The 9953-nt window shown below is 53.5% G+C and overlaps 1 protein-coding gene across 5 annotated transcripts in view; it reads left to right on the plus strand.

Annotated features, from left to right (window-relative positions):
• The window catches only part of PRKAG2 (protein kinase AMP-activated non-catalytic subunit gamma 2), a 330166-nt gene that overhangs the window by 56091 nt on the left and 264122 nt on the right, over positions 1 to 9953 (plus strand). The window contains exon 1 of one of the 5 annotated variants that reach the window (XM_037735547.1): positions 6502 to 7032. The exons of 3 other annotated variants lie outside the window; for them this stretch is intronic. The gene's annotated coding sequence lies outside the window, so the exon portion shown is untranslated. Of the gene's footprint in view, positions 1 to 6501; positions 7033 to 7052; positions 7071 to 9953 lie in introns of those variants that run through there. One more of the 5 variants, XM_037735549.1, reaches the window with a different exon arrangement.

A 9953-nucleotide genomic window follows, 5' to 3' on the forward strand; every position in this document is an offset into this window, starting at 1 on the left:
TTTTCTTGTGTCGCAGGAATGCAGCATGAGTCAGGCACCTGGCCAGCGGGGACGGGGGTGAGGGGATGTGGAAGGGGGGTCCTAAAAATGTTCGTTGACCGGGAGAGGGGGTGCTGGGAGACAGAGCGGGAGTGGTGTTGGGTCACTGAGAGCTGCCAGGACGGTGTGGCCTCAGTGTTAGGACAGAAGTCTGGCTTATTGTTGCTTAGGAAATGGAAGAGGAAAGAACATGGGGGCTTCCCAAGTGCCGAGTTCTTTCTGTTGAAGGTGGTGCTCGTCTCCAGGCACCGGCTCCTGCTTCTCAGGTCCGAGGGACTCGTCCCTTGACCAGCCATTGACCCTGCGGGGGACATGCAGTTGGAGAGCACGGTGTGGCGTTCCGAGTGGGGTGTGGCCTGTAGAAGCCACAGGGGCCGGGCCCCAAGCATCGGAGTCATGGAAGTCAAAGGAGCCCACGGCAGTGGGTGTGGGGGAGTCATCGTGATGGGGTGGGAGTGAGGTCAGAGAAGTCCTTGGGAGCGGTGCAGCCCTGACCGACACCTAAGCCTGTCCATGGTGAATCCACCCTAAGCCCCTCGGTGCTCCTTATGGCATGCAGCATCTTTTAGAAAAAGGTTCCAGCTGCCAGCATGGAGGCAAGTCCTTCCTCCTCTCACTTCTGCCCCCTGCACACGTCGGGCTTGTTCAGACTGGAGTTGGAGAAGTCACTGTGGGGTCACGGGACAAAGTCTCTGCCAGCTTCCCAGTCAACAGGCCTATCTCTTCCTTATCAGGTGCTGGGGTAAAATCAGGAGCACCTGGTGTCAGCCTTGGCCCTCTCAGGACGCAGCTGTGTGACCTTGGGCATAGCACTTACTGATTGGTCACATATGACTTAGCGTTGATAGACCTGATAAACCTGCTGGCTTATTTGGTAGAGGTGGGTCCTATTGGGCAGGTGACGTGCTCCAAACACAAGTCAGCCACCGCAGGACCCACGTGCACACTCAGTACACACGGCACTTCTGTGGACAGAGGGCTTCGGGGCCCATCCCACTTTTGATGCTCAGGGACCCCAGTGGCCTGAGAGCAGTTTCTACCCATGAGGCTCCAGACAGCAGCCCAAGTCTCTGAGAGACCTGCAGGTGGTCAGACTTGGCCTTGAAAGACAGAGAAACTGCTATCCTTTGCAGGGGGTGGTTGGGTTTTGGTTCTACTCCATTAAAATCAGGACACAAGGTCTCAATGACTCAAAATGTCTTTGCAGTCCTGCAGTTTTAGAACTACTAGTTCTACCCGGATGGAGGTCCCAAGGAGGGGCAGGGTGGCGAACTATTCTCAGCTCATCTAATCTCAGCTCAGCTGCTCAGCAGACGTCTGGTTACTTTGGTGAATACTGGCGGTCTCTAGCGACTGGAGGTGGAGGAGGCTGCATGTCCCCCTGACAGCCTTGGGACGGGTGGTCTCTGACAACAAAAGGAAGTCCTAGAGCAGGGCTTGCCACGTCCCTACGGGCGATTTTAGGCAGCAGGTCCAACCTGTTCTTGTAGCTCAGAGGAAGTCTCGACGCTGCTGTCCGGCAGACACACTCTGAGCAGGACCCAGTGGTGTTAGGACGGGCAGGACTGGTCCAACTGGGAGCAGACGCAGCTGCCGGGTCCTTGGAGGTGGAGGATGCAGATCAACTGTGTCCAGCTCACCGGGGCTGCAGATGGGTGGGCTGTGGGCCGGCCAGATTCTCTGTCTCTTTATCCAAGGGGGCTGCAGCCTGTGCCAGCCTTCTGACTCAGTCTGCACACCACTCATTTCGCCAGGGACCTGATTAACAAGCCTTCTGCTGCAGGTTCAACAAGGACATTGACGGTGCAGAGCAGCCCTCTTAGGCACACTGGTTCCCAGTCGGGGTATTTCAGACGCAACCACAGGACCTGGCATATTGCACAGAGTCCATGAGTGCAGGGCACCAGCCTCAAGCTGGCACGGGAATGGGGCTCCGAAGTAAAATGCCACACTGTAAAATGCCGCATCCCACTGGGCCCAGTTGATCTCAGACACTGGCGCCAGCCAGGGCCGTGCTATGCCCCATCTCCCCAGCCGCCGGCTCCCAAGTGAAATAAAGTGTGGTCAGTGAGGCTGGGCCTTGAGCCCAGCGGTTCCCTCCTGTTTCAGCTGCCCTGGCCTCTGGCTTTCCCCTGCACAGAACTTGCAGGATTGTGTGGCCAGGGACAGCACTGGCACATAAATGGTGGGGGTGGGTGGGTAGAATATGGGCTTTATTGGCCAGCGTCTCTGCCTAGGGCAGTTGCCATCTGCCCTTTTACGGATGGTCCCTCTGCAAGCTGCCCTGCTGGCCTGCTGCTGCGACTGACTCTGAACACACGGCTTTGGGGTCCGGCAGCGGCGGTACAGTCCTGCACAGCAGTGCCTCGTAGCAGGGGCATGAGCTTGGCAGGCAGGATTTGACTTTGAGGTGAAGGGCTGAAGGCCACATGGGATTGGCAAGGATTTGTGCTAGATTTCCAGGATGCTGGGAAATCAAACCTGGGTCTGTTATTCGGGGGTGGGGCTTGGAGCCATGCCTTTGACACACGTGTGCTCATGGGTGTCTCGTTTTCTAGGCCACTTACACACCTCGGGCAGTGCCATGCATCTTTTGAGATTTTCCTGTCACATTTGCCATGGGTGATTCTTTGAAGTCACTGTTTTGACTTGTTATGTAATATCACGCGGCCCCACCGTCTGGTTCCATCAGAACACACTTGACAGTAGCCTGTTTCTGCACACTCAGATGGTGCCCGACCCCTTCCGTCTTGCTGCAGACTTTATTTCGGATGCTATAGGCTGGACCTGCGAAAGGGGATTCTCCACTTGCGGTGCGTGAGCGTCTTCCTCTTATTTATTTATTTACTAATTTTTTTGAGATGGAGTCTCGCTCTATCACCAGGCTGGCATACAGTGGCACAATCTCAGCTCACTGCAACCTCCACCTTTGGGGTTCAAGCAGTTTTCCTGCCTCAGCCTCTCCAGGAGCTGGGACTACAGGCACGCACCACCACACCCAGCGAACTTGTGTATTTTTAGTAGAGACGGAGTTTTACCAGGTTGGCCAGGATGATCTCGATCTCCTGACCTCATGATCTGCTCACCTCAGCCTCCCAAAGTGCTGGGATTACAGGTGTGAGCCACTGCACCCAGCCCCTCTTATTTTTAATTAGGTAAGTAATTATGAAGTAATTTAATAACTAATAAGCAACCATGGGCCGTAGAAAAACTAGATGATAAAAATAAGCAACAACGAATAAATAAAGGCGAGCAGCCAGGCTGGGGAGGGGAACACGGCCGTGACTGAATCCTGGCTTTGCAACTTGGGTGTTCAGTCATCTTTGTGACCCCACTTCCCTGGGCCTCAATTTCCTTGTCGATAAAATAGACAATATTTTGTGCAGGTCAAGATAGGATATGTAAAATACTCAGCGCTCAAAATACACTTAAGAAATGAGTTCCAGGAGAGGCGCCTCCTAATAACCCACAGGTGCCAGGGAAGGACTCTCAGGGGCAGGGCTGGGCTTTCTAGGGATGCCAAGCTGGAGGGTCAGCAGGGTGCCTGCATTGGGGGCCCCAGGGCTTTGAGGCCTGGCAGCCTTGGGAACCCTGCAGTCATGGAAGGACAACCGTGGATTGGCTCCTATGGGCCTGGCAGCCCCTGCTGGAGAAGCAGGGTTTGTTTTGTAGATGGCATGGAGCTAGTGAAGGTTTCCTGGTTCTGTTTTGTTATTGCTTTGTCTGGCGAGGGTGCTAAGAGCCCTGAAAAACAGAGTTTGGGAGGATGAATTGGTGAGAGCGGTAAGTCAGAGGGCATGTGCCTCAGGAAGGTGTTTCCTTTCCGCTTCTGATTCTGATGCCAGCCCCGTGTCCCAACAGTGGTCTTCAGGCTATGCTAGGGATCTGTGATCTGCTGGGCTCTGGTGTTCCAGACAGCTGACTCCGCCCTCCAGGGAGAGTAGGTGGGAAGCACAGAGCCACCTACATGTGGGGTGCAGTGGAGGTTCCTGAAGCGAGAGGAAATGCAGGTGCAGATGGTGACTGTGCTTGCGGCTGGCAGCTTGCAAGTGGGAGCCGAGTGGTTTATGCTCCTCAATCTCTAATGAATGATTCCGGGTCCCTGAGACATGGAATTGCCGCCGTGAGCACTGCAGCGTCATCAGCCCCATACGTCACTCCCAGATGCTGGTCTCTGAGCGTAGCAAACCTTTGAATCCTTTGGATGATGGTGCCTGTTTCCCTGACATTTCCAGCTTTTCCAAGCAAAACTAATTAGGCTTTTTTCCTGAGGCTTGTGGGTGTGCTTTGGAATAAAGCACACAGAAAATCAAACAAGCCCGGCTCACCCGGGCTTGTTTGCCTCACTCACAAGCAAGGCAAGTTCCAGAAGCAGCAGGGGAAAATGTTGAGATTGGCTGGATCTCTGGCCAACCACTGGCATGGGTGCCCGGGGGGCTGGCTGCAGGCTGCAAGAGGCTGGCCCTTCCCTCCCCGCCAAACGGCGCCAGCTTCTTGCTAACCCTCAGGTTCCCGTGAGCACTGCCCTCTGGTTCCAGAATAATCCCGCACATACCAAGATGCTGCTTATTTCTGTCCTGACGCTTGCTCATCCATCCCAACAGCAGCCCCGGGAGGTGTGTCAAGCAAGTGTGCCCACTCTGCGGGCTTTTTCAGAGGAAGACCTGAGGTTCAGAGAAATGCCTGAGCCAGGACTTGCACCTGGGTTGTGGACACAGAACATTAGTGCTTAGGTCTAAAAGGGACCTTGAGGAACGTCATGTAACCCATGGCTCATTCTACAGACAAAAAACCAGTGTCCGCTCAGGTAGGTGAGGCCATGGCTCAGGCTTGTGAGTTCCCAGAGCAATCTGGCCATAGCGCTCCAGGCCTGTGACTTGTCAGGTCTCAGGGTGGACGCCTGGGTGGACAGTGACTGCCTGGTACCTCCAGGGCTGAAAGTGATGTTAAGAAAGCTGCAGACTTCCAACGCCGATAGAATCCCCCAGAGTCCCAGCTGACTCAGCTGCGTTTTTGTCCACAAGACTTGGTGACGGCCACGCCAGTCCTCTGTGCCCTCTCAGAGCCTTCCTGCCTGTGTCACCCACATTCATCTCTTTCCACCTTATGCTGCCACCAACCTTACCTGAACAGCCCGTTTGCCCACTAAATCATAACCTGTGAGTCCTAGGCTCCCGGAAGAAGCCTCCTTTTCTTGAATACCTGCAGCAACGTGTCACTCACTATCTGTGAAAGCAATTCCTCCATTGTTGAGAAGTCCAAGTTCTGAACAAGTTTTATTTAATGAGGGACATAGTGGGGTTCTGAAATGGGGAACCCTTCTTTTCTTTTCTTTCTTTTTTTGAGACAAAGTCTCACTCTGTCACCAGGCTGGAGTGCAATGGCACGATATTGGCTCACTGCAAACTCCACCTCCCAGGTTCAAGCAATTCTCCTGCCTCAGCCTCCCAAGTTGCTGGGATTTCAGGCACGCACCACCACACCCAGCTAATTTTTGTATTTTCAGTAGAGACGGGGTTTTACCATATTGGCCAGGATGGTCTCGATCTCCTGACCTTGTGATCTGCCCACCTCGGCCTCCCAAAGTGCTGGGATTACAGGCTTGAGCCACCGCGCCCCGCCGGTTACCTTCGTTTTCTTCTAACAATTCCAGTTCATTTTCTGCCACACCAGCTGGGACATCCTTAGAGCCTGTTTTCAGGGCACCTGGGATTTGTTGTAATCAGGTACAGTAAGACATGCAGACTCAGGAATGAGTGTCACAAAGGAAGGAGCTGACGACACTGAGAGATCCCTGGAAGCAGGAGGCTTGGCACACCCCTGCCACGTGGGGAAGCACCGGGGCTGGGCGGAGGCAGAGGGAGCAAGGGGGAAATGTGGGCAAGAGCCTTTCTTGTGGTTTCTGTGAATAATTTCAGGGGACTGTGGGTACAGGGACTGTCCCTAGCTGTCTGGTGATGAGGGTAGTGGGTGGTGGCCCAGGGGGTGAGAGCCCCCAGGAGGAGGCAAGGAGGGGAAGGGTCTGTGTGAGTTGGCTTGCATAGGAAAAGCGAGCTCACAGGTGAGTTACTTACTATCCCCAGGAATTGGCCAGTCCCTCCAGGATCATCAAGGCCCCAGATGTCAAAGCATCAGAATACAGAAAATGAAGGACATGGCTGATACAGGCAGAGACTCTGTTGTCTCCTGGATGATGCTTGTGGCCGTCTAGTTGGAGTTGGGGGAGAGGGGTGTAAATGGGGATTTCACTGGCAGAGCCTTTTGTAAAGCCATACTCATCATTCTGGCCAGGTGGGGAAGAAAAACGCGTTATTTGTACTCCAAGTACAGGAATCCCCGGGGAGTTCAGGTTTCTGAAGCCTTTGCCTGAAGTGAGAATAGGGACAGAGCAGGGGTCGTGCTGGCCAGAGGACCTGGAGCCCAGAACTGTCCACTGCTGCATCATCGGCCTCTGCTCCTGCCTCCCTCAGTCCTGCTGCCTGTCTTTTTAAAAGCTCCGGTCCAGCCCTCCCTCCTGCTGGCTTGCCGTGTGGTAAGGAGTTTCTTCCCCAGCAGCCCCTGACACAGGTGGGAATGAGAGTCTGCTGCAGTCCCGTTAACGAGGGAATCTGCCCGAGCTCTGCCTGCGTTTTGAGCAGCAAACCAGCTCCAGCCACCAAGACCGTTGCCTGCGCCGTCTTAGGCCAGCCCATGCTGTCTGCCAGCCGCTTGTTGCGCTGCCTTGGGGACTGGGAACACACCCAGCCCCGGTCCCCATCTGTTGCAGAGATGCAGTGGCAGCAGCTTGGAGCGCAGCCGAACCCTAGAAATTGCCTGTGCTGAAGGGGCTAGGAAACCCTTTCTCTGGTGGACCTTTCGAGTGAGGCAGCAGGATTTGTCAGAGCTGGGAGTGCCGCCTGTCCCTGTCACTCGCATCCTGCCACCCAGCAGCTTACAAGCCTGCACTGCTTATTAGCATCTGGAAGAGAAGACCTCCGGGACCCCGCGGGCTGAGTAAGCAGAGCTGCGGGAGCTGGCTTTCTGAATGCGTGGTGCTTGTGCGTCCCTGGGTGTGTGGTTCCCCCTCACCATGCTTTGTCTCCGTGGTGTGCCAGGCTGATGCTGACTGTCGCTTTGTTCTCCAGGAGCCTCTTATTAAGTCAGATACCCCAAGGCTGAACAAAATGTTTCTTCTCTCCACGGGAGCTGTATGTTTTCTCCTTACATAACTTTCTTGGTGATTTAAAGAGAATCACAAGTGTAGGTGGAACGTGTGTGGGCGTGTTCAGCTCCGTTCCTCTCTGAGTCTGTCTCTCCTCAGCTGCCAGGCTGAGCAGAGCTGCCGCACACGCGAGGTCCTGGTCGCAGAGTCCCCTCCCCACCTTCCCACGCTGGCTTGAACTTCCCTTACTGGAGCTGAAATCTTAGCGAAGTTGTCATTCTCTGCCAGGCCTTGCCTTTCCTGAGTCATCCTTATTACATCTGGCCCAAACGGAAAACACTCAGGATGACGTGGGGGCTTTGGGTATGGCCCACGGTTTTCTGGGGACTCTGGACCCCATACGCATTGAAGGGTCTCTTGGCCTCCTGTGGACGGTGGAGCCCAACGCTTACTTGTTGCTTGCTGAAGTTGTGGGGAGCCCATTGAAGAAGCAGATGGGAGCGGAGTGGGGAGGGAGGAAGGGAAGGAAGAGAAGATGGTAGATGGCCTCCTCGCTGGCTGTCTCCGCTGTTTGGTAGAGAGAGGAGGGGACTCTGGGAGGCAGAGGCCCTAACTGTTGAGTGAATCTGCAGCCACAAGTAGAGCTGCAGGCTGGAAAGCGCTAGATTCAGAGCCCACCCGCCCCCCTCTTCTCACCCTCCGTTGACACTGACGCATGGCACTTTGAGTAAGCCACGTCCTTTTTTTTTTTTTTTTTTTTTTTTTTTTCTCCCTTCTTTTTTTTTTTTTGTTTTTTTTTTTTTTTGCCTTACAATTGCCTTCCATAAGCCAGAGGCTGTCTGTCCTCTTCAAGTCTGTGATTTGGGGTCCTTGAGTCCTGGTGATTGGGAGTGAGCTGGGGGTTGCACTGGAAGCACGAGGCTTGATTCTGGGCAGCTGAATTTTCAGCCCAGGTGGAGAGACTAGGTGATAGTAAACAATTGAAGAAGCCTGGGCTAGCAGGGAATGCAGCATCACGGCGGTACGGATTGTAGGTGCCGAAAGACGGGGAGAGGCCTAGGGATACAGGCAGGAGGCCCCAAAACAGAAATCAAGAATTCAGGGACTGCTAGGTAAGAGTCAGGTGAGGGGGGAAGCTTCGGCGGGGTTGTGGGAGAGTCAGAAACAGACACAGTGAGAGGAAGCTGGCGCCCTGGGGCTCCACATGCCCTGGGCACTGTGGGCCTCTTAAATCTGGGGGGCTTCTCACCTTCCAGCTGCTTCCCCAGCTTACATGGAAATTTCCAAGGACTAGATGAATCTCACGTGGTACTTTTTGGTTTGTTTTTGTGTGTGTTTTCAGCCCAGCAGCAGGCCTTGAGAGAGGCAAACAGTTATAAAGGGGAAACTGAGGATTCTGGTTACATTCACTCAGGGAACATAACTAAAAAGCTAAAATATTCCATCTTTTTTGCCTAAAGCCACAAAGGGATTGAGCTGGGAAGAGAAGCCAGGCGTCCTGAGGTCTAGCCTGGTGTTTTTAAGTTGAGAGTGAGGTGGGTGGTGGAGGGGCAGGGAGGCCGATGGGCTGAGGCTGGGCAGACCCAGTCTCTAAGCCTGGTCTTTGATATCCCAGGTCTGGCTTCTCTTCAGCTCCTGTCCAGGGTGCAATGAAAAATCAGCACTTTAGCAAAACAAACTCTTGAGTCCTGTGCCCCAGGCATTGGCCTTTCCAACAAGAGTGAGATGCCTGGTCTTGACCTCATCACTTGATGGTGTTGGATAACTAGGAACCCCTGGAAATGCAGGTTCTAATTTTGTGTTCTTACTTCGGCTCAGCTGTTAACTAATGGAATCCATCTTGAACTTATCCAACTCCCTCACCGTGCTCTTTCAAACTATAGACCTTTTTCTTCCTTTAAAAGTATTCAGGCCCCTCCTCCTCTGAGATGCCCCACAGACCAGCCTCACCACGCCCCTGCCAGCCGCCCCCTCTCAGACTCAGCCTGGACCTAAGGAAGGTGAATGCATGTCCTTTTGTTTCATGCATTACTTTGTATTGTGTTCAGCTCTCATAGGTAAATTCAGTTGGTGACTCCTAATGCAGTCAGGTAGGCGTCTTAATTTCTTAAAGGATCTGTCTTTTTTTTACCTCTTACACTGCTATTGGCTGTCTGGATTGCATATTTTAGTAAATATTTGTTGATTATTAGGCATCTGGCACCAGGTGTGGCAATTTCATGAATGTTAATTATTTTAATTCTCATGATGATCCTGGGAGATTTCCCTTTTACACAAGCAAATTGAGGCTCCATGAATTTGAATAATTTACTGAGATTGCATAACCAGTACATGGCAAACTGGAGCTCAAACTCGACCCTCTGACAACTCCAAAGTTGTTCCTCTGGCTGCACTTATGAGTCACATGGTGAATGTCTGGCAGTGAAAACTTGCATTTAGCTCTTGTTGGGGGCTGATGACTTAGCAGGAAACCTAAGGTGGACCCACAAGCAAGTGGTTCCTTCAAGGCTCAGTACCCCTGTCAGCTCTGCGTACCCCCTACCTTCCCAGTGGGCAGCCTTGTCCTGAGGCCTCAGCAGCCCAGCACCAGTGGGACAGCACACTGACCTGTCATCAGCTCTGCACACCTGTCAGCTCTCCACACCTGTCAGCTCTCCACACCTGTCAGCTCTCCACACCTGTCAGCTCTCCACACCTGTCAGCTCTTCACACCTGTCATCAGCTCCACAAACCTGTCAGCTCTGAGTGCCTGTCAGCTCTCCACACCTGTCAG

Source organism: Cebus imitator, unplaced genomic scaffold (genome assembly GCF_001604975.1).
Source record: "Cebus imitator isolate Cc_AM_T3 unplaced genomic scaffold, Cebus_imitator-1.0 Scaffold20, whole genome shotgun sequence".
In the NCBI taxonomy this organism is placed as follows: domain Eukaryota; kingdom Metazoa; phylum Chordata; class Mammalia; order Primates; family Cebidae; genus Cebus; species Cebus imitator.